The sequence below is a fragment of the Syngnathoides biaculeatus genome, chromosome 5 (assembly GCF_019802595.1).
Source record: "Syngnathoides biaculeatus isolate LvHL_M chromosome 5, ASM1980259v1, whole genome shotgun sequence".
In the NCBI taxonomy this organism is placed as follows: Eukaryota; Metazoa; Chordata; class Actinopteri; order Syngnathiformes; family Syngnathidae; genus Syngnathoides; species Syngnathoides biaculeatus.
In genome coordinates, this window is record NC_084644.1 from 11,139 (window position 1) to 37,133 (window position 25,995).

Genomic DNA, 25,995 nt, shown 5'->3' on the forward strand with positions numbered 1-25,995 from the left:
TTCCGCCCTTGCCGGCCACTTGAGCTGTTTTGCTAGCACAGCTGATTAGTCTGTTGCCACACAGCTAATATCTATCGTGTATTCGTCATTTTTTGAACCGGGGCAGATGGCACAAGCGCTGTAACGAATGGCGAATGTTGAGGGGCCAACGTCGTGTCCATCGGCGGCTCAGCACTCAGCGTGTAACGGCTCCGGCAGCGGCGACGTCACACCGGACGCCGTTGGGGGCTCCGGCAACGGCAGCGGCTTTCAAAGCACCACCGTGACGTCGGAGCATTAACGGGGAACTGTACGCCCCGCTGCAGCACGTCAGCGCTGTCCTGCAGGGAGGTGCCGCCGACAGAGCTGGCATCTCAAAAGGGGACAGGATTCTAGAAGTGTGAGTGCATCTGCTTTCTACCTCTGCTCATATTACTCGTTCACAAAATCAACGCGAAAGAAAGTGCCAGTGTACCACTGTACCGGGGTGGTGAATGGGTTGTTTGTGCCTGCAGATAATAAGGGTCATTTGACATTCACGTCACACTGGTTCCACCTCACTCACAACAAATCCAATACCCCCCAATTATTATTTTTTTAAAATTACAACCATTATCACCACCAAGCATCCTAATATTCATGCATGGGTATTGGCTCTGTTGCCATGGAGAGGAGCGTGCAGAATCCGCTTTAGCAACAACTGAACTTGTGCGTTCGAGGTATGCAGAAAGATATAAACTTCCATCGTCGATTGGCTTTGCTCTAGCAAAGTTGCCGTCTCATTGGCTACTGGCTGCATCCCACCGTGTCAATGGATGGCCTGCAGTAACTTGGCAGTTTGGTCACCCCGTTATTTCTTGGTGCTTGTGTGCAGGTTTTGACATTACCCCAATGAGCGGTTATATTGATATTATCATTTGATTGCGTCACATTAAAACAAATTACCTTTACAAATGACAAGAACCTTAGAAGTGAGCTAATTGGAATACAGTAAACTGACTCCAGTCACTCTGCATGGTGGCTCTGTTGGAAAGCACTGGCCTCACAATTCTGAGGTCCTGGGTTCAAACCTGGACGTACCTGTGTGGAGTTTGCATGTTCTCCCAGTCCCTGTTAGGGTTTTCTCCGGGCACTCCTTGTCTAGTCTATACAACTTGTTAAGATCCATTTAGATCCCATGAATTGTATTTCAAATACGTAGTGCCGGTGTAGTATAAAGACAAAATTAGAAATTATATTGGGCCTTTTTACACCAGTTTTGCAGAGATGGTGAAATCATAAATTACAAAACAAAACAAAACACATCCTGTCACGTCCCATCGGATCGGGGGTAGGACCCAAATGCAGGAACTCGGAAGACGCAAGGTAGTTCAAGAAGAGACACGTTTATTGTATGCAGAGGTAGAGGATCGAGCAGGCAGTCCGGCGCAGCAGCGGTAGTTGGGACGTCGGGCAAGCAGGAGTCGGCGCACCGGGGAACAATCAAAGTCAGGCTTACAAGGTTGGTCGGAGAACGGACGAAGGTCGGTACACACAGGTTCAATCAGGGATACCGGAGCACACGAACAGGACATGAAGATCAACGAACTGGCGCCGGCCAGTTGTCATCGCGGTCATATAAATCCACAGCATAATCAGGCTGCATGAGGCACAGGTGTGCACCTTCCAATCAGCGCACCTGCGCGGACACCCGCACAGCTCGTGCTGGAGCGGCAGGATCATGACAAAAAGTCTTAAATATTTTCCAAAATGGACAGCATAGCGTATGTCCACAATTGTTATGTGATTTGTCCACTGAAGTACTCTTGAACACATTGGTTACACTGTTGGCATGCATGCCGCACGTATTTTAGCATGTCTGTCAGCTACCATATGATGACGCTCATGAGCCAGTGAGGAACAATTGCACTTCACATCTGTAAGCAGAAGACACTTGCATTGCCTCACACACTGCCTGTGGAGGCTGGCCACTATTGACGATGATATACACACTCTCAGTCTCACATCGAAACTAAAATTATCACACCACGGCAAAAACAATAGTAAAAACAACAACAACAACAAAAAACTTGGACAGCCGCATTGGTCATACGACTGAGCGATTGGGTGGGTCCTATTCTTCACTCACTTCCACTTTACTCTGTCCTTCCGCCCAGGCTCCAAGAACGGCAAGCCGGACGCACCCTCACGGATCCACGAGAGGTAGCGCACGGAATCAGACGCCGCTCCTATCCTGCCAGAGGCGTGCTTCGTGTCCGGCTTCACCTGGGCGGTCGAGTCGAGGGTGAAGGAGGCCCCGGGAGAGACGCCGCCGCCCGTGGATTGTCCATCTGACCGCATTTTCGTCGTTCCATCTTTGCGGGGTCGAACAAAGGTTCTGGTTGCCCAACCTCACCAAGGACCTGAAGGAGTTCATCAACGCTTGCCCGGTGTGTGCGGCAAATAAGACTTCCCGCCTACGGCCTGTTGGAGAGTTGCGACCTTTGTCCATCCCCTTCTGCCATTGGTCACACATCGCTCTGGACTTCGTCACCGGCCTGCCGCCCTCCCAAGGGAACACAGTGATACTGTCTGTTGTGGACCGATTCTCCCAGATGGTCCACTTCGTGCCGCTTCCGAAGGTCCTCCGTTACCACGGGCTGCCCCAGGACATCGTTTCAGACAGAGGTCTGCAATTCAGCGGACGCTTCTGGAAGGAATTCTGCACCCTCATCGGTGCTTCAGCTAGTCTGACATCGGGCCATCACCTGGAGTCTAACGGCCAGACAGAGAGGGTAAATCAGGAGTTGTAGACCGGACTTTGATGCCTGGCATCCAGGGACCAGGGACCACATCAAGTGGGTAGAATACGCCCACAATTCTCTACCCTCTGCCTCAACAGGTATGGCTCCACTCCACGTGATGCATGGCTATCCTCCGTCCCTGTTTCCTTCACTGGCCACAGACTCCGCGATCCTTAGAAAGGTGAGGACTACACGACAGGAGTGCTCAGTGACCTGAAAAGAGGTGGAACCACCGTTTCCAAGGTGACTGTTGGTAATACCCTAAGACATCATTGTTTGAAATCATGCATGTCACGGAAGGTTCCCCTGCTTAAATCAGCATGTGTCAAGGCCCGTCTTAAGTTTGCCAATGACCATTTATTTGGATGATACAGAGGAGCCATGGGAGAAAGTTTTGTGGACAGTGGAGAGCAAATGGAACTTTCTGGTCATAATTCCACTAACTGTGTTTGGAGGAAGACAAATGATGAGTTCCTTCCTAAGAACACCATGCCTACTGTGAAACATGCGGGTGGTAGCATCATGCTTTGGGGGTGTTTTTCTGCACATGGGACAGGACGACTGCACTGTATTAAGGAGAGGATGACGGTGGCCATGTATTGTGAGATTTTGGGTAACAACCTCTTTCCCTCAGTCAGAGCATTGAAGATGGGTCGTGGCAGGGTCTTTCAGCGGCAGCGTGGCCCAGCCAGTCTCTTGACCTAACTCAATAGAAAATCTTTGGAGGGAGTTGAAACTCTGTTTCTCAGCGGCAGCCCAGAAACCTGTCTGATCTAGAGAAGATCTGTGTGGAGGTTTTGAGCAAAAATCCCTTCTGCAGTGTGTGCAAACCTGGTGAACAACTACAGGAAACTTTTGACCTCTGAAATTGCAAACAAAGGCTACTGTACCAAGTATTAACATTGGTTTTCTCAGGTGTTCAAATACTTATTTGCAGACGTATCACACAAATAAATGGTTAAAAAAAATCATACATTGTCATTTCTGGATTTTTGTTTTTAGATTATCTCTCACAGTGGGTATGCACCTATGATGAAACTTTCAGACCGCTCCATGATTTCCAAGTGGGAGAACTTCCAATATAGCGGGGTGTTCAAATACTTATTTTCTTCACTGTATTATGATAATTGTGAAGCCTCTTCATGAATAACAAATAAGTTTACCATCCTTAACTCATCTGTTTCTCCTCCGTTTCAACAGCAACAGAGTGAATGTCGAAGGTGTGACGCACAAGCAGGTGGTGGACCTGATCCGGGTTGTGGAGCGGGAACTGGTCCTGACCGTGCTCTCAGTCTTGCCTCAGGAAGCAGACTGTTTGGACTTTGGGGGGATGACTCTGCTCAGTTCTGACTACTCTGACAGGCAGGCCGTCCCCATCTCCATACCCAACTATACAAACATACTGAGCTCATCCAGGAAAAGTTGGTGGTGAGAACCCGAGAAGAAGATGTTGGATAATGGAAGGTTCCATCATTTAGTGTATGCAATAAAACCACTAAAGTGCAATATTAATTACCGTATTTTTCTGACTATAATTTGCAGTTTTTTCATAGTTTATTCTCCAGAGCGACTTATATGTGAAATTATTAACACATTATTACATCCATCAGTCCATTTTCTGAGTCCCTTATTGGTTATTTTCACACTGACAACTGTAAGAGGGCACTCTAGGCCCGTGTATCTGTACCTGCTTCTTCTGTACTTCTGAAAATTCTGCATTTCAACATTAGCTGTAATTTATAATAACTGAGAAGGACCAAACAAAAAGGGCATTGAAGAAAAATCCTATTCTGCAGATTACAAGCTGCAAGTAGTGAAATATGCAGCTACACTAAACATTGGGATGGCTTCTTTAGACCACGAAAAGCTCTGTTCGTGATGTATCGATAGCATGCGACCACACATCACGCCACAATTAAAAAATATATTTAATGTTTTTAACTCCATACCTGCTATCATCCCTTTGAGGCTTAAACCAAAATACTCCAGCCATTTGATATCTTCATGAATGGAACAGTGGATGATGAATGGAAAGTACAGCTTCTGGGTGAATCCGCCATGCAACTTTCCGGGAAGTCATTGGATGGCTCGACAAAGTATGGGCTTCCGTGACAACCAAAATCCTCCTGTCGGGATTCAGAAAGGCTGGAATAAGATAGTTGTAACTGCAAGTGACGATGAGTCTGACGTGAGCGAGGGGAAGAAGAGGAAACACCGCGTCTTCTACCTCCGTAGTTAGTGGAGTTGATGAAAAGTGACACAGAGGATGAAGATTTGACTGGATTTTAGTTACAGGGTATTTGGAGTGACACGGATGGTTTTGATAAAACTTCTTAGTATGTTATATATGGTATAGTTATCAGAATAACTCTTAAGTTATGTGAACAGACCAGGCACATTCTCAGTTGTGTCATGTAACGTAAGCATACCGTTCAGCCTGTTATTGCCTCTATTCTATTTTTATTTTAAATTGTTCCTCATTTAAATTTTAAATGACATGTCTGTTCTTGGGGGCCGCACGGAGGGTCAGCTGGTAAAGCATTGGCCCCACAGTTCTGTGGTCCCAGGTTCAATACTGGACCCGCCTGTGTGGAGTTCTCCTCGTGCCTGCGTGGGTTTTCTCCGGGCACTCCGGTTTCCTCCCACATCCCAAAATCTTGCAACATTAATTGGACACTCTAAATTGCCCCTAGGTGTGATTGTGAGTGCAGCTATTTGTGTCTATGTGCCCTGCGATTGGCTGGCAACCAGTTCAGGGTGTACCCCGCTTCCTGCCCGTTGACAGCTGGGATAGGCTCCAGCACTCCCCGCGACCCTCCTAAGGATAAGCAGCAAAGAAAATGGATGGATGGATGTCTGTTCTTGGTGTTGGATTTTATCAAATAAATTTCCTCCAAAAATGTGACTTATACTCCACTGTGACTTATATATGTTTTTTCCTTCTTTATTATGCGTTTTATGGCTGGCTCACACAAATAAATCGTTAAAAAAAATCATACATTGTGATTTCTGGATTTTTCTTTTTAGATTATCTTTCTGACAGTGGACATGCACCTGCGATGAAAATTTCAGACCTCTCTATGATTTCTAAGCGGGAGAACTTGCAATATAGCAGGGTGTTCAAATACGTATTTTCTTCACTGTGTTATGATAACTATTCATGAAAAACAAATAAGTTTACCATCCTTAACTCATCTGTTTGTCTTTCTTCCGTTTCAATAGCAACAGAGTGAATGTCGAAGGTGCGACGTACAAGCAGGTGGTGGACCTGATCCGGGTTGGGGAGAGGGAACTGGTCCTGACTGTGCTCTCAGTCCCGCCTCAAGAAGCAGACTATTTGGACGTCGGGGGGTGATGGCTCCTCCCAGTTCTGTTATGACTACTCTGACAGGCAGGCCGTCCCCATATCCATACCCAACTATACAAACATACTGAGCTCATCCAGGAAAAGTTGGTGGTGAGTACCTGAGAAGAAGATTTTGGGTAATGGAAGGTTCCATCATTTAGTGTATGCAATAAAATCACTAAAGTGCAATGTTAATTACTGTATTTTTCAGACTATTATATGCAGTTTTTTCATAGTTTGGCTGGGGGTGCGACTTATTCTCCAGAGTGACTTATATGTGAAATTATTAACACATAATTACATCCATCCATCCATTATTATATTTTCACACAGACAACCGTAAGAGGGCGCTCTACGCCTGTGTATCTGTACCTGCTTCTTCTGTACTTCTGAAAATTCAGCATTTCAACATTAGCTGTAACTTATAACAACTGAGAAGGACTGAACAAAAAGGACATTGAAGAGAAAATCATATTCTGCAGATTACAAACTGCAAGTAGTGAAATATGCAGCTCCACTAAGCATTTGGATGGCTTCTTTAGAGCATGAAAAGCCCAGCTCGTGATGTGATAGTATGCGACGGCACATCACACCACAATTCAAAATTAAAATTAAATGTGTTCAACTCCCTACCTGCTAACATCCCTTGGGGGCTCAAACCAAAATACTCCAGCCATTTGATATCTTCATGAATCGCAGCTTTAAAGCAGTATTGCATAACCTTTGGGAGTAGTGGATGATGGATGGAAACTAAAGCTTCCGGGTGAATCCGCCATGCAACTTTCCGGGAAGTAATTGGATGGCTCGACAAAGTACGGGCTTCCGTAACAACCAAAACCATCCTATCGGGATTCAGAAAGGCTGGAATAGGCTAGTTGTCACTGCAAGTGACGATGAGTCTGACGTAAGCATGACGTAGAAGAGGAAGCGCCGCGTCTTCTACTTCCGGAGTTAGTGCAGTTGATGAAAAGTGACAAAGAGGGTGAAGGTTTGATTGGATTTTAGTTACCCATAATTTGGAGTGACACGGATGGTTTTGGTAAACTTCTTAGTATGTTATTTATGCTATAGTTATCGGAATAACACTTAATATATTATGTTAACATACCAGGCACATTTTCAGTTGTGACATGTAACATATGCATACCGTTCAGCCTGTTATTGCCTCTATTCTATTTTTATTTTAAATTGTTTTAAATGACATGTCTGTTCTTGGGGGCCACTTGGAGGGTCAGTTGGTAAAGCATTGGCCTCACAGGTCTGTGGTCCCAGGTTCAATCCTGGATCCGCCTGTGTGGAGTTTGTATGTTCTCCCCGTCCCTGCGTGGGTTTTCTCCGGGCACTCCGGTTTCCTCCCACATCCCAAAAGCATGCAACGTTAATTGGACACTCTAAATTGCCCCTAGGTGTGATTGTGAGTGCAGCTGTTTGTGTCTATGTGCCCTGCGATTGGCTGGCAACCAGTTCAGGGTGTACCCAGCTTCCTGCCCGCTGACAGCTGGGATAGGCTCCAGCACTGCCCGCGATCCTTGTGGGGATAAGCAGCAAAGAAAATGGATGGATGTCTGTTGTTGGTGTTAGATTTTATCAAAAAAATTTCCCCCAAAAATGCAACTTATACTCCACTGCGACTTATGTATTGTTTTTTCTTAAAATAAAAATGTTTCCTTCACAATGGATTTAAGATTCCTATTCAGCATAAAAACAGTATAATATGAGCAAAAAGGTGCATTGCGTTCCATCCATTCCCTTTAAACACTCAGGATTATGAGGGAGTGGGAGTGATGTTCTTTTTCGGCGTCTCAATCTCTGCACTGAGTCACAGGGTACCGCATGGTTATTCCGTGTTGGTTGCTGCTTGTCCCTGACCGCAACTGTAGTTTCAAGATGTCAGACTGATATGGCGATCCCCTACTGGCTCACCACACTTATATACAAACAGAAATGAGAGCGAAAATGTCTGAGCAGCAGTCATAATACAGTTTTGATAACACATAGCATAAAAACACAGAAATTGAGTTTGGACAGTAAACAACTGAAACTATCACAATATTTTCCCTTTAAAGTAAACATTTTTTTGTATTAACCTCCCCTACAGTATGTCCTCCCCATCTGTCCATTTTAAAAATCTGATGTGGCCCTTCAGCACGAAAGTTTGTCTGCTCCTACAGACGTTACACATGATGGTGTTTTGATCCCTGCTTTTTTTATAAATGTAGTTTTGAGGCTTGTTTCTCTCCTACAATATATATTTTTTGGAGTGGTTGCCTCTCTCCAACTGCCCTCCTTTCTTTTGTTCAGTACGTAAGCTTGCCCCCAATGAGTACCCCCACAAACTGTATGTGGAGAACGACACCTCTACAATCCCAGGAACCTGCCTCACTATGCGCAAGTGGCTCTTCACTACCGAAGAGGAGACCTTGCTTGATGGCAACCAAGTTGCGGTCTGCTACTTCTTCCACCAGGTGTCTGTTGTGTGTGCTGTACTGGTGCAACTTTTGTTAGTCTCCATCTTTAAATTGCCCTTTTTTTACAGGCCTTGGAGGATGTGAAAAGAGGTTTAATCAAAATAGAGCAAAAGTCCTACCAGCTGCAGATGATGGCAGAGCAGAAAGATATGTCCACGGTCAGTCTCTCAGATATACGCGCGCACACACACACACACACACACACACACACACACACACACACACACACACCTCAGGAACAGTTTTACAGTAGTTATCCAATCCATGTTCATTAGAACATGTAGAAATAGGAAAATGTTTTCTATAAGAAATTTATGTTCCTGCAGTGTCTATGAAATAACAAGCAACTGTGATTTATACATAATTACAAGGTATACTGTACCTAGCTATCACATCAAAACAGTGATAAGCTCCAGTTGACCAAATATGTCATTTTATTTCTTATGTAATACATGGACTAAGGATTCAATTTTTGCAGAATAAGGTGAAAAAGTATTTGGACAATGACAGAATTCTTAAGACTTAGGTTTTATACAGAACCTCATTGGATTTTAAAGTAGTTTACAATAGCTTACATGCCGTTGAAGTGTAGGCTGAGCTTCAAGTGAACCATTTTCATGAAAATGTGGCATTTAGAATTTAGTAATTAAAGACTTTACTATGTCACAAATCATTTTGAGCCCTTGAAAATTGAAGCAACCATTTTAAGATAAAAAAATATTGATGAAATTATGACATTTACCTTTGAGAAATTTCAGCCATTTTGATGTTATGTACCTCCATTTCCTGGGGCTCAAAGGAATGTGTGTCATCAAACTGCTGTGGGAATACTAATAGATTACTGCTGTAAACACTGATAAACACCAAGAGTTAACTTTTAGTATATCCCTGACATAAAGGAAGAGACATCGGGTCAAACAAACGCATGGCATGTAGTGTACAAGGTCTTACAACAACTGTAGCACAGCCGCTTTTGTCACATTTTCTAAGCATGATCTGAATCTTTTAAAAAATGTGTGAAAATTCAAAACGATGGAGGAAAAAATATTTGTTTTAATGTGATATATGTAGGAGTACAAACATGACACAGACATTGTTAATGTTTTACAATGCTGTAAAAATGTGTGGAATACATATTAAATCTCAGCATTTCTGTCAATGAAGCTTTGCGTCACACCCTGTGACGTGTGCTTCTTTGAGCTCAGTGTGGCAGGTGGCTGTCGCAAATAAACTGGCGGCTGTGTGATGGGCCATGGATTGCAAAGGGGAAAAACAGACAGCTGAGGAGAACAGAGGATAGAACATTTCCTTTCATTGCCAATGCAGAAGGTTTAATTGCACACCTGCTATGTAATGAGAAGTTGTCCAATAATAAAAATAATAATGTCGAAAGATATTTCTAGGGAAGACTTGGTACATTTTCAGCTAAGTTGGGAGTGAAAAAGCAGATAGCTCAAAAGGCCCAGATGGGGTAAAATTGAAAGTCTCGCATCACCCGAGAAACTAGTTTGAAACATGGAATGCTCTTCATGACAGTTATAGGATTATGACGAAATATGTATTTGGAGTATTAGCCATCTTGGATCAACATACCTGTGCAAGCAGATACTCTAAAATGAACTGCATTAAATCCAAATACTGTACCGCAATCACCTCACAGACAAGAGCTTGGCGTCGTGTCAAGATTAAAGTTAACATTTTACATTTACATGGCCGATTTTGAGAAGCGGTCCAGTGATGTCTGAAAAGAGAAGTCAGATTCAATGGGTAACAACATTTCTGTCATAGGCACATATTTTGCAATAAAGTGTCCATTAGGTGGCTACTCTTTTTTTGTCTGTGTAGATGTGGAATGACAGAAGGATATTGTTTTGTTACTCAGGTTTTGGGATGGCTTTGTTGTAGTGTGTGTGACAAAAGAAAAGCAGATGCTGCCTTTTACCAGGTACCGACTTCGTGGAAAAATGTAATGCACATAAATCAAACTAAAACTATGTTATTTTAATATAATGTACTTTACCTCTTCGAAAGGCTACTCGTTTAATTTTTTTTAATTCCAGGCTGCATTTTATTACCACAGGGAGATCTGAAATTACAGGAGGCAAATTCCATTTATTTATTTTTTTTAATCCGCAAAAGAAACATGACATAAAAATTTCCTTGATTTATATTTCCACAATTATATCAATGCAACAAAACGTAACGCTTCAATAATGGAAGTTAAACTTAAAACACCATCATACAGCAGAGTTGTCAGGTGGTGCGTCATTCTCTCCAGGAAGCGCTGCAGGAAAAATAAACATTGAATCATGAATCTTTGTTGTCTTTGGATTGTGGGCTGATACGGACACACATCATGTGTTGCCTTCATTATATGGCTTTTATTTTTTATTTTTTTTGCAGCTCCAGACAGATTTGGGTTTTTGTATTTTTGGTCCAATACGACTTCTTTTGATATTTTGGCTTGTCGACCCCTCATTTAGACTATTAATGTTTATCATCATTAAAAAGTGTTTATTGGCTCACTACCTGTTGGAGGGTCCAAAGCAGTGAGTTGCTGTGTGACTTTGGCGGCAGCTCAGAGGTGTGGACATTGGTGATCTGATCCTTATCTATAGAAGCTCGATCTAAAGACGTGGAAGGTCACCCACCCCTCTGGCAGGAAAAGAGCCTGAGCTGGTGTGTGAGTTTGAGAAATTCAGACTGGATACAGTCAGGCTCACCTCACTAGACAGCTTGGGCTCCTGTACCAGTCTTCTTGAGAGGGGTTGGAATTGATGGTTGCTTAGGTTGTTTTTTGCCTTGACAGTTACTTTTCAAATGACTGACTCAAAATTATGTACCGAAAAAAACAATTTGGGGTCGTGGCAGTTGTTTGTGTTTGCCTAATGGCAGTTACTTGGAACTTGCTGTACTGTAGATAAATAAAATTGGCTTGTGAGCAAGATGCCCTAAAGATGAAGACAATTTGATCAAATATGGTGTCCCAAATATTTTACGCAAAATCCATTGTGGTAGGATATGAAACAATGTCATACACTTTCTGTCATTGTCGAAGTATGTTCGGCCATTATGTGTACACTATTGCTTCAATGATGCAAGAGGAGAATTTCCATCATGTTTCAAGTTAAATGCCTTGTTCTCTCCCTTTATCCTCACAGTATCTGAGCTTGTTGAGGGGCTGCGAGGGCTACAATGAAATCTTGTTCCCTCACTGCTCATGCGATGCCAGACGTAAAGGCCACGTCATTCACCATTTCAAGCTCCACCCCTACATGGAGGATGGGACACTTGAGGCAAGAACAATTGCTTTTTAGTGTGTGCACTTAACTATACACGTAGTCTCCAGGCACCTTGAGCTACAGTACAGCTGCAAAGTGTAATGAGATCCAATATCTGGGCTATTCATTCAGAGTCGCAGGTGTGCTGGAGTCTATCCCAGCTGACTGGGCTCGATGCGGGGTATACCCTGAACTGGTTGCCAGCCAATCTCAGGGCATATATAAACAAACAACCACTCACAGTCACATTCACCCTATAGGGAAATTAGAGTCTTCAGTTAACCTACCATTCATATTTTTGCGATGTGGGAAGAAAACCAGAAGAAACACACAGGCGTGGAGAGAATGTTTCAGGGTGAATCCATCCATCCATCCATTTTCTGAGCCACGTATCCTCACAAGGGTCGCAGGAGTGCTGGAGTCTATTGCAACTATCTTCGGGCAGGAGCCGGTGTACGCCCTGAACTGGTTGCCAGACAATCGCAGTTTAGGGTGCTTCATGGCCATAAAATAGGGCTGATGTTGCCAGATGGACTGCGAAAACAACAAGAAATATATGCAACATCACACGTCACAAGGGGGTAGAAATATTCACTTTTGGGCAGAAGCAAGATTGTATTACATAATAACAAAGTTATCTTTCTTTAAAGTAACCATTTGTGTGGCTGTTTTTTCACTTTGATTGGCTTTATATGTGGTTATGTTACTGCCTTGTGCCATCTGATTGGTGAATCAGATGACACAAGTGATCATGTTGGATTGGCGCAAAGGTTCTCTATGCGGAAATAGAATAATAGAATAGACTGCATGCCCAAAAATTGATGAATAAAAGTAGCAAGCTGCAGTCTGGATCATTTTAATGCAGAAAAAGTGTTGATTCTTAACTTTTCAAATAAAGTGAGAAGAAATAAGCAGTCATATATCATGTTTTTCATATATTAATTGAGAAAGTACTATTTTTTGTATCAGTGAAAGTCCTCCGGATTTTCCTGGAATTCCAGATTTTTAAATTTTCATAAAAATTGCTCTGGAAAATTGAGGAAAAATTGCCTAAAATTAATCCAGATATTAGTTGACAACATTGAACGAACATGCGTTTGAGTTCGTTGTTTTGCTTTCACGAGCGTAGCCATGTTGAGGCACTAACACTAGTAACAGTAATGACCCTCCCCTCGCATTCTCTCACGATGTCGCTTATTTTGTGTGGTCTTCACATTAATTTACGTGTTTATTTCCTAAACGTTGTTAACTAAACAAGCCTGCTTCAAAACAACCGGTATTTACACAGACACAGGAAATGCAAGTTAACCGTACTGAGCATGTACGGAGCGTGTACGAAACTGCATGTTTAGAACTGCTTCACGTAATGCGAGCGCATTTACGTCGAAAGTCATCAACATCATGAGCCATGGCAAAGGAAATTCAGTTACACCAGGGGCGCTCAATGCGTCGATCGCGAGGCAGTTTGACGGCGTAAAAAACAAACAAACAAACAACAACATTGCATTATCATCCACCTCGTCGCTTGATTCAGGTGTGGCCAATACTTCGAGCGCGTGTACATAAAGGTGCATTCTAGCAAGCCGGCCTCCTATTTACGGCAGTCTCGTGGTGCGTGCCCCCTCCCTCAACAATACGTCACCATTGCCGACAGGAATGTTTGTTCCAATGTATCGCTAGCTTGTTGCCAAGAATGCCGATTATGTTGAACTAAACTTTCAGAATTTTCAAAACATTGCGAGTATGGACCGTTCGTGTTCATTACCAGACAGGCCAGTGCATTTAACTTGTCTTCAGATAAAGTTTGTCGGATCAAGAATTTTTATTGATGAAAAATTTTAAATACTGTTTTATATCATGTTCTATTAATATCAGTTGACATTGGAAATGATAATGTCTGAATTTTAAATTTTAGTTTTCTATTTTAGTCATGTATTTATTTTATTTTTAATGTAGTTATGTTATATTAATCCAGTAAGTTATTTTAAGGCCATCCCCAATCACACCCGCAACTTTATCTGCGAGCATGACTGACCACACCTGTGTGTGTATGTGTATATATGTATATATATATAAATATTAAAGGCGACTCATTATACTATTAGTATGACTAGATCTATATGTAAGATAGTGAGCAATGTGGTCGAGTGTATCAGTACAACGCGACGTAACAAGTTCGAGACTTAAGCGTTAATAGTAATTACTACAGATCAACTTCTTTAACATGTTTTGTTGTACGGTGTAGAAATTCTAGGATATATTTTGGTCTATATTCTATATTTATATTATAATATGTATACTGTGGGGTAAAGGACAATTTTAGATGTCTTTTTACTGAATAATTCATTTATTTCATTTGTCTTGAGATAAGCTGGCATATTTTAAACATATTTTAATGACAAATGTGATTTTGTGCTGTCCAGTGATTGAGGGATGGGGGCAAAAAAATCTGGGTTGGCCCTTGGGGAACGTCTGCCCAATTTATTTTTTTTTTTGGTCAGGACTTAGAAATTTTACTTTCAATTTTTGTCAGAATTTTGTTCACAGATATCGCCAGAATGCACCACACCCATCCATTTTTTCAAAAACCACCCTAGTGCTTGCATTTTTATTTTCAGGAATTTTCACAGAAGTCCACTTTCATCTCTATTGTGTGTAGTTATCATGATAGAAGATTTTCTTCCATATCACTCAGCAGTGCTCTTTCCTAATGGAGTCCAATGTGCTTTCAGAACCAGGTTATCGCCTTTGAGTGGCGGGAGATACTGAGGTTGGACACAGACGATGAGGGCATGGCCTTTTGCTTCGAGTACGCACAAGGGGAAAAGAAACCACGCTGGGTCAAGATATTCACACCTTATGTGAGAAAACACGATCTTGCTTTGGTCTTACAGTCATAGGGAGTGAATACGTTAATTTGGTTTCTACTCATATTGATATTTTATTTGTCATTCCAGTTTAACTACATGCACGAATTCTTCGAGAGAGTTTTCTGTGAGCTAAAGTGGAGAAAGGAGGTAAGAACTGTCAATCCACGCCTGGCTGTTTTACCACTGCACTGCTGGCAAGGTTTTCCACTTCAAAGTGGGGTCATAAGAAACAACAATGACAAAATGGAGGTACGAGGGTAGTTGGAAGGGAATAAATGTTGGCTCAAGAATATGTTGGATGTGCCCCACAGAGTATTTATAATAATTTGGTGGACAGAGTCTGGAAGACAGATTGGTTAAACATTTTTGATGGATTCATATAACTTAACTTCAAATAGAAGTTTAAATCATTTACTTACTTATTTACTGACTTACAAATATTTATTTTTAGAAGTTACCCGAGTTCGGTCAATACACATTTTGAGTAGTTCAATATGTGTGCTGTATCATCAAATTTAGAGTTTTGAGTTTGTGGATTGTGTAAGGCCCATTTGATCTATATACATAAATATTGTTCGTATGCATGTTTACGTGTATTGTTTTGTACATACATACACTAATTAATTTGTAAACATTTCTATGCACACTTTTTTCATGCATTGTATTGTATTGATATAAGATAAGCAGTACCTCAACAAACCAATTAAAACCAATTCCTCCGCACTCAGGTGAATAGGGAAGTGGATCGTTTCAAAGCAATTAATTACAGGAACTTTAGCTGTATACAAACTCTTTCTCCTTCTTTAACCTTCCATGGAGTTAACCTGACCGGATAAAGCTGTGGCTGTCACAGTTGAGGCTCGTTCACCAACAGGGGAAATTTGCACACATCTAATCATTACTGGTTATTAGCTGCTTAGTTATAGCCTCTTGGACTAATGCTGTATAAGCAACAACATATTTGATAAGGCGGCACGGTGGCGCAGCTGTTCAATCCCGAACTTCCGTGTGTGGAGTTTGCATGTTCTCCCCGTGTCTGCGTGTGTGTAAACATGCCTCCTGCCCATTGACAGCTGGGATAGGCTCCAGCATTCCTGCGACTATCATGCAGCTAAGAAAATGGATGGATGAATATATACGTGTAAGCACACAAAACTTCCCAGTTAGTATTTACGGCGATGCGCACATGCAAATTCCCCCAACCCCGCCGCCGGTGGGTCGCGAGACGCTTTGCTGTTTGAAAAGTACAAAAAAAATCTGGCCACCTGCTCTATACTCTCTGCATCTAAACCAAATCCTCAGAAAAGCATCCATATAATGGGCCTGTTGTTGTTCGTCGTCAGCACCACGACCCTCCCAACACGTCGACTTCCGCGGGTGTGTATTCTGGCTCATACGAATGAACATTGTTATTTTTGTTTTGTTTGCTCAATGGCGGGAGTAGTAATAGCACGGAGCATCGAATCGTTGTTATACTCGTTTTGTTGGCTCTGAGCACACAAATCTTCCGGGTTACTATTTACGACGATCCACGCGTACAACTCCCCCACCCCAACTCTCCCCCTGCCGGTTGTTCACGAGAGGCTCACTGCTTGAAAAGTACAATTTGGGGGAAAAAGAAAGTATGGTCACGCTTGCTGGATAATCTCTATATCGAAACCAACTCCTGAGAAAAGCATCAAATCTCTGTAGTCCATATAATGGGACTGTTATTGTTCGCCGTCCTCTATAACACGTCAAGTGTTGGATGTGTGTATTCTGGCTCAAGGGCCCAGACTTCCACATTGTATGTCATGCTACTTTTGCTTTGTTTGTTTGTAATTATTTTTTCACAAAAATCATCCACAAAATGCCAGATAGTGGACGTTCTCCGTTTGGTGAAACATATCCACGAGCAATGGGGGGGCAGGTGTGGCAAACGCTGATTGGCTGTCAGTTTTCCAGCCCTGCTCATTGAAATGTCTGAGCGAGAGAGGAATTTAGATAATAGTTTTCCAATTTAGAGATGTTTCTTGGTGAAATCTGTGGATAACTCTGGCATTAAAAGAAACACTGAACCCTCATCTACTAACTTTTAATGTGTGCTCCCATTCCCATTAGTTTCGACAAAGTCTTCCTTTAAGTCTTATCATGTGTTTGTATAAATAAATGATATACATACATTTGACCTTTGTCCAATGACATAAAGGAACACAGAAAACAAAATTTTAGCAAGTTAACCATCAAAGAATCATGTCATCAGTCTAATTTATGCTTGTTAGCATAGCATACACAGGAAGTCAGCTATTCTGTATTCAGCGTTGGTCATGTGATATTCTACATATAGTGGATTTTATTTAACAACTAGTAAGTAGTACATGGGTTAGCAATTCATCCATCAGAATATGTGTGAAGCAAACATTGAAAACAACTATCATGATTTAAAAACCAATTAGCTAGTTTCAATGTCAACAGGTGGAGGAGGAAGCTCTGGACAAACACAAGGACCGCTCCATTGATGGTATGTATGGGAAGGTAAAGCTAGGCCTGCCTTTGTCTCAATAAGCAAAAATCTGACATTAAACTCTACTTCCTAATCTAGTTCTAAATTTTGTCCTGTTCTTGTTTGCTGTCGCAGAATATTTTCCAGCTGCTGAGGCACCAAAGAGATGGAGACACCCAGCGAGAGAGATAGTTACCTCTTGACTATGTGCCAGAAAACCTCCACTCGACTCAGACCGGTCTTCATCTAAACACAGAGATGCTCGGTTGTTAAGGACATCGCGTCAGGATTTACACTTCCATCCAACAGACCCAAAATTCCCATGCATAGCATCTAGCAAACATCTGCAAAAGAACAAAACGTATGGAATCCAGCACGTAATCATGCATTAAGAGGAACAGGAACACTTCACTGAAATGCGGTTAAAGTGTGGTAAGTCAGCCTTAATAGACTGAGAAGAACAGATAAGGTCAATTAGGGCTTTAAGAGGAAATCCATTGAAAATGTAGAGCACAGGAAAGGAATCTTCTGTCAGTATTTCCAGGTTGTAATGGAATATAAAAGAGCACATGAAGTGTTCACGCAGGGGGCCCCCCCAAAAAGGAGGGCTTCTTTTATACAGATCCCTCCAAAATAGCCACGTCACAACTGTAAAAGAATATATGGCAATAAGGAGCCTCTGATTTTTATACAAAACTGCAAGTGAAGCGGGATATTGCTGAAACTGTGTGCATTTACACACGTTGACAGAATTGCGGAGTAACAATGCGTGATGACATCTGCATCTTCAAGACTGCACATATTTCTCCCATTTTTTTCAGGAAAAGGACACAAAAATCAGAAAAAAATTCAGTTTTAAAAGGGTTTGGTCAAGTTCAGTGGGATCTTTGTTTTTTTAAAGATAAGTGATTATTTTGGAACGTGTGTGGATTTTGCACATTTTCCCCGTGTATGTGTGGGTTTTCTCCAGGTACTCCAGTTTCCTCCCACATTCCAAAGACATGTGAGCTAGGATGATTGAAGACTCTAAATTGACTGTAGGTGTAAATACGAGTATGAATGATTGATTGTTTCTATGTGTCCTGCAATTGGCTGGTGACCAGTTCAAGGAGTACCCTGCCTCTCGCCCAAAGATAGCTGGGATAACCTCCAGCATGCCAGGGACCTGAGTGACGATACAGGAAAATTGATGGATGGATGGATGGATGGAATGTGGCAAACAATAGGATCGGAGAAAAAAAAATCTGATTCGTGAAAGGTTGTTGTTACAGTACAGTGCTGCCTTAACTTACAGTGCCATGAAAAGTATTTGCACCCTTCCTTAAAATTTTATCACACACAAAGGTTTCAAATCCTCAAACCAATTGTAACCTTTTCACTCAGAGACAACCCAAGGATATACCAAATGCAATTTTCAAACCACAATTCAATTAAGACACAAAAAAATATCCAAACTTTTCTGACCCTCTGTGAAAAAATTATTGCCCCCTTGATAAATCACAGGAATAGCCAAGACTGACCACAAATTTGGGAAAGGTGACTTCAATTTCACAAGCCACACCCAAACCTGATTACCACCAGACTTGTTGAATCAAGATATCACTTAAAAAGAATCTTTCAGCGAACATGAAGTAGGCTACAAGATCTCAAGAACCAATGCGTGATGCCACCATCCAAAGAAATTCAAGAAAAAATAAGAAGAAAGGTGATGGCAATACCTCAGTCTGGAAAATGTTACAAAGCCATTTCCCAGGCTTTGGGGCTCCAGCAAGCCACTGTCAGAGCCATTGTCCACAAAATTAGAAAACTGGGAACAATAGCAGGTGTGGCCGACCAACTAAAATTACTCCAAGAGCTTGACGACGAATCATCCAAGTAGTCACAAAAGAACCTAAAACAACATCTAAAGACCTACAGGCCTCGCTGGCCTCAGTTAAGGTCAGTGTTCATGACTCTATCATAAATAAGAAAGACACTGGCCAAAAATTGCATCCATGGGAGAGTTCCTAGGCAAAACCCTCTGCTGTCAGCAAAGAATACAAAGGCTCGTCTCAGATTTGCTGAAAAGCATCATGATGGTCCTCAAGACTTTTGGAGAAACATTCTGTGGACTGACAAGTCAAAACTGGAACTTTTTGGAAGGTTATATTAATACGATACGATAATAAAAATGTGACAAAACAAGTAACATTAATAAATGTTAATTACAACATATCCTGTTATGCAAACAAAATATTCAATTTACATTTCTGAAACACAAATATACATATACATATCCATGTTTTTATTTCAATTTCAATTTATTTAGGAGGGAAAGTTAGCTATTGTGGTAATGAAAATCGAACCCTCGTGTTTTCCTTAATTATTGTTGACAGATTTGTACTTATCATCCAGGTATCATAAGATACAACATGAAAGCTGCAATCCTTGCTGCGGTCATAGCATTTACTAAAGTATTCTTGTCACAATTTGTTTGTTATACCGTACTAATATTTAACCACATCCAAACTTGAATTGCAGGTTATTTTAAGGATGTGAAAGTACTCATTAAATCATTGCCTTCAGAGATAATTAGTATTTTACAATGAACCCGGAACTAATTAATTATGTGACTGAAATGAAGACCTCTGGCGTTTTCACAGACTATAGGCAAATTATTTTCAAGTCCCTCTAAACTGAAAATACATGCCTTCTAATGCGAAACCCCAGAAACAATTGTTGTTAACAACTTTAAATGACAAAAATAATACATTAGGAATTTCCCAATCATTTTTTTCCCCGTCTCAGTCTTTTATTCTTAGTACTGTACTGTATCTTCCAATAACGAGTTATTCAGAAAAATATTGGGCATGTAGCAATCATGAAGGGGTCATGTACTTGTATATTAATTGAGACCCTACATTAGGATGACGGTCAATTACTTTTTCACAGAGGGTCAGAAAGGTTCAGATTTGTTGTCCTTAATAAATTCAATTGTCATTTGTCAATTGTCAAAACTGCATCTTGTATTTTCTTGGGTTGTCTCTGAGTGATATCAAAATTGGTTTGATGATTTGAAGACTTTTTGTGATATGAAAAACAAACAGAAATCAGAAGGGTAGTAAATGCATTTTCATGGCACTGTATGTGTGATGTGTTCTTTGACAAACCTTATAAATCAAAACACTCGTATCTCAAATCATCTTTCTCCATTGAAATAAATAGTATTAATCTGTTGCATAATCACATTGTACTTCCTCTGGTGTGCATGTTTTGGTGTCCTCAGGCAGTAAAATACTGAGATAGAGACACACACACGAAGAAGGGCTTGACATCTGTCTCACTAAGGTGCAATTTAATACTAGTTGTTTTACGTGAAGGTAAAAAAAATATTCCCTTCAGTATTGTTTTCTTGTCTGCCTCCATGTGTTGCTTCACCATATATGTTCAAATATCCATCGTTTTATGGTTTATGAAACTACAACCCCAATGCTATTTGTTAACCTGTTTATGGTGGTTTGTATAGTGTGTTAATTTATCATTTAGCTTGCAGATCCTTAGGGTAAAGTTGTGTGGTTTCTTTTATTGTTTTTTTAAGATAATTTATATTGAACAAATCAGAAAACAAACAAGGAAAAGCCAACAAGCAAAGGGAGGACATGATGAGATCCTTCCCTGTTTCTCAGGCAGTCTCCTAGTCCTTGTTCTCTATCTTGCTGGGTTATTTCACTTTAGGAGGTGGTGGAGTGGATTGCAGCCATCTTACTCTGCGCTCACTGTGGGTTCCGGGGCACTTTCTTATCAGCCATTTTTTTTCTTTTTCTTCTCAGTCCTGACAACCTGATGTGCTGACTGATGTTGTCTGGCACAATGTAGTACACAACGAGTGATCTACCGCTGGTAGTGGCAATAAACAGTTTGAATGCTCTTTTTGGAAGAAGGCCATGCTGGTATGTCTTTTTTTGTGTCTGAGTGTGTGTGTTATATGGTCGTCTGGGCCAAGAAACCCAACACAGCAGACCATACAGACACACAAAAATTCTATTCCACCGCCGAGCCTCAAGTCTCGCCCCACCACAGGTAATTTCACAAAAATGTCTTGTAAGATATTTTTGTCCTCATTTATGGTTGGGTCCGTGTTTGTCAGTCTTGGACACTCCTTTGATTGGCTACTTTATGTTTTACGTCATCATTCTCGGCATCATTAACTGGAGAAGTGGGCATTTCAAACGCACATAAAAAATTTTGGTTGTAAATGTTGAACTTGTTCCTTATTTAAGATTGTCATCCGAGACATGTTTCGAACCCTAAAATTGGCGTGAATTTGCTCTTAACACACATACTATAAGATAATATTATAAGACATTAGATTGTCTGGTGTTTGACGTGCTTGGTTGGGAAGGGGCCAGATCAGCATTAAAAGCAGACCGATTGTCTTTATGTGTCTAGCAGGCCTTAGTATTTGAGAGAATGCGTGCTCCGTCAGATTTTACAGGGAACACCGACATTTCAGACATTTCGTAGCGAGGTGCTTTTTCTGAGTCAAACTCACGGGAGAAAGAGTTTGTATGTGCCAAACTGGTGCCTCTTCGTGAAATGAGTTGAGTTTGATGTCATCATGTCGTGCTTATATGTTGAATTTTTGCTCTCAAGTCAAAGTGAAAAATCAGCCAAATGACAACTTGTATCTAAAAAAAATACAAGTGGGCTAACTTGTCAGTCAAGGCCCCACTGTGTACGCAAGACAGCTCATCTCTTAAGGTGTGGCACATTATCCACAATTATTACCAGATGGCATCTACTGAGGTTACAGAAAGTAAACCCCTGACAAAATTGCATTTTTTCCTGTCTGAAAACATGACACTACGATAAACCATTTCACAATGTCTTTTCAGATCTGATCTCTAATCTTTATCAAGAAGAAATCTTTTAGGGAGTAAACCCGGTTCATTTAGTTGGTTGAAAATAGGTTAAGTGTAGAACAAAACACCTTTGGTTTTAACGGGTTCATTCGGGCATGTTTAGTTAGGGGTGTATCAGTAGGTACGGCAAATGTTTCAGATAGAGAAGGCACTCCTTGCATCAACCTTTCATTTGGATCTTGGTCAGAACCTTTTGGTCAAAACCTTTTTGTTGACAGAAGTATAGTTTCAGATTTTAACAGGGTGTTTTCACTTGATCTCTTGATAGTATGTGTCATGATCCTGCCGCTTCAGCACGAGCTGTGCGGGTGTCCGCGCAGGTGCGCTGATTGGAGGGTGTACACCTGCGCCTCATGCAGCCTGATCAATCCATGGATTTATATGACCGCGATGACAACTGGCCGGCGCCAGTTCGTATTGATCTACATGTCCCATTCGTGTGCTCCGTTATCCATGATTGAACCTGTGTGTACCGACCTTCGTCCATTCTCTGACCAACCTTGTAAGCCTGACTCCTTGATACTTCTGCCTGTGTTGATTGTTTCCCCGTGGACCGACTCCTGCCTGTCCGCTCATCTGTTCTCGTCGCTCGACGTCCCAACTACCCCTGCTGCACCGGACTGCCTGCTCGATCCCCGACCTCTGCATGTAATAAACGTGTCTCTTCGTGAACTACCTTGCGTCTTCCGAGTTCCTGCATTTGGGTCCTACCTCTCGTTCCGATGGGACGTGACAGTATGATGCACTGTAGTTTATTTAATATTTGTGTATTCCACTTTGTGCCATCAGTCGACCCTCATATATTTATAGTATCATATACACAATCCTCACATACAGTATGTGCATGAAAATGAGGGGTAGAGGAGAGAAGAGTGAAGCTCCAGGGAGAAGTGATAGTGAGGGTGGACGACTTCGAATACTGGGGTCAACAATACAGAGCAATGGAGAGTGTGGTAAGGAAGTGAAGAAACGGGTCCAAGCGGGGCAGAACAGCTGGCGGCAGGTGTCTGGTGTTCTATGTGACAGAAGCGTCTCCGCCAGCATGAAGCGCAAGGTTTATAAAACAGTGGTGAGGCCGACCATAATGTACGGATTAGAGATGGTGGCACTGCAGAAACAACAAGAAGCAGAACTGGAGGTGGCAGAAATGAAGATGCTGAGGTTCTTGCTCGGAGTTCATAGGTTCGATAGGATTAGAAATGAGCTCATTAGAGGGACAGCCAAAGTTGGATGTCTCAGAGACAAGGTTCGAGAGAGCAGACTTCGATGGTTTGGACATGTTCAGAGGTGAGAGAGTGATTATGTTGGTAGAAGGGTGCTGAGGATGGAGCTGCCAGGCAAAAGAGCGAGAGGAAGACCAAAGAAAAGGTTGATGGATGTTGTGAGGGAGGACATTGGGTGTTAGAGAGGAGGATCCACGAGATAGGTTTAGATGGAAAAAGATGACATGCTGTGGCGACCCTTAACGGGACAATCCGAAAGGAAAAGAAGAAGATACACAATCCTACAGATTTATGTCTTTATAGGGTGTTGAGAACAAGTGCCGTGTTGTTTACCCTAAATTGTGTGCAGGACTTAGACCAAACGGCAGGGGTCCTTACCCCCCTAAACACTCCTCCTCAGGCAGGGAGGATGACATTGTCCACACATTTTATTTCAAGTCTTAATTCAAACAAGCAACAATGTATTGCTGCAGGTAAATTCTTCATCTTCTCCTAGTTCAGTTTTTCTGTGCTGGAAATCTGGATCTACGTTCAATTCAGCTGGTGCTTGACAAACATTTACATCACTAAAGAAATGTATCCTAAGTCTAAAAATACACGCACATTTAATAAGGGCTGATGACATAGAAGCTGCAGTCTAATGTGATGAACTGTCAATTTAATATCATGTTGTTGTTTCTATAGTCATTAATTGGAAACTCTAAATTGCCCGTAAGTGTGATTGTGAGTGTGGCTATTTGTCTCTATGTGCCCTGCAATTGGCTGGCAACCAGTTGAGCGTGTACCCTGCCTCCTGCCTGTTGACAGCTGGGATAGGGTCCAGCACTCCCGCGACCCTTGTGAGGATAAGCGGCCAAGAAAATGGATGGATATTTCTTGAGTAATGTACCGCTAATACAAATGTGACATAACTCGTAACATATTAACAAATTTTAAATACAGCTTATCCTGTTAGTCAAACTAAATATGAGATTTACCTCACTGAAGCACAAATACATTCAGTATATTTGTTGTTATTTCTGTTTCAAATTATTTAGGAGGGAAAATTAGCTATTGTGGTAATGAAAATATAACCCTGTTTTCCTTAATTATTGTTGAGAGATTTATCATCCTGATATCATAAGATCTAACATGAAAGCTGCCTTTATAAAGACTGCAATCCTTGGTGCTGTCATAGTATTAATTAAAGTATTAATGTGCCAATATGTTTGTTATACAGTACTAACATTTAACCACATTCAAACTTGAATTGCAGGTTACTTTAAGAATGTGAAAGTACTCATTAAATCATTGCCTTCAGCATTAAAGGACGACTTTGTTCAGAATTCATACGTACAATGAGCCCTCCAATGTGAAGTAATATTATTATTGCATATATTTTGGACATTAATTAAAAAAAAATTGAAAATAAAGAACAATTTTGAAATCCATGCAAAATCTGTATGTGTGCTGGCTTTCACAGCCAAACACAGAAGAAACATCCTTGACCCTGCACCTGATGTCACTGGTTCTTAGCATTACAGACCATTCGTACCAGCTAAGCCAAGATGCCGACGCTCAAAATAGACGGCGTTTCAGCGGGTATACCCGCTTCCGCAGTGTGACGTCTATTTTGAGCGACGAAAAAATAATATCAAATAATTTAATTAATATTTTAATATTTCAAGATCACAATAATCTTCAAATTTAGAACTAAAATAATATAAAAAGTAACACAAATAAAACACACTTCAATTAAATACAAAAAAAAAAAAAATTTTAGTAATTTATTTTCCCAAGCCAATCAGAGCCGCATTATAAGGATGAAAGAGCCGCATGAGGCTCCGGAGCCGCGGGTTGCCGACTGCTGATTTATGGTGATGCACGCGTGCAAAACCCCGTGCCTCAACCCCCCAATCCCACTGCTGGTCGATCGCACAAAGCTGGCTGCTTGAAAATTACAACTTGTGGTAAAAAAAAAAAAAAAAAAAAAAAAAAAAATTCTGGCCATGCCTGCTGTATATTCTCTACATCGAAACCAACTCCTCAGAAAAGCATCAAATATCCGCAGCCCATATAATGGGACTTATTGTTTGTCGTCAGCGCCACGCCCCTCCCAACACGTCGAGTTCCCCCTGTGTGTATCCTGGCTCAAGTGCACAGGCTTGAATATTATACATCATGCTATTTTTGTTTTGTTTATTTGTAATTATTTTTCACAAAAATCGTCCCCAAAATGCCAGATAGCGGACGTTCTCTGTTTGGTGAAATGTATCCACGAGCAATGGGGGGTCAGAACAGCAAGCATTGCACGTGTGGCAAACGCTGATTGGCTGTCACTTTTCCACCCGGGCTCATTGGAATGTCTGAGCGAGAGAGTAATTTCAATAATAATTTTCCAATTTAGAGATTTTTCTTGGTGAAATCTGTAGATAACATTAAAAGAAACACTTAACCCTCATATACGAACTTTTATTGTGTGCTCTCATTCCTATTAGTTTCGACAAAGTGTTCCTTTAATTAGTATTATACATTGAGCCCGGAACAAATTAATTATGTCACAGAAATGAAGACCGCTGGCGTTTTCACAGACTATATGTAAATTATTTTATAGTCCCTGCAAAAACCAAAAATAAATGTCTTCCAATAGTTGACAAACCCCAAAAACAATTGTTGCTGACAA

At 41.4% G+C, this 25,995-nt stretch overlaps 1 pseudogene; it reads left to right on the forward strand.

Moving 5' to 3' along the window:
* Positions 1–19: 19 nt before the first annotated feature.
* Positions 20–21,088, forward strand: LOC133500305 (sorting nexin-27-like; annotated as a pseudogene).
* Positions 21,089–25,995: the final 4,907 nt, after the last annotated feature.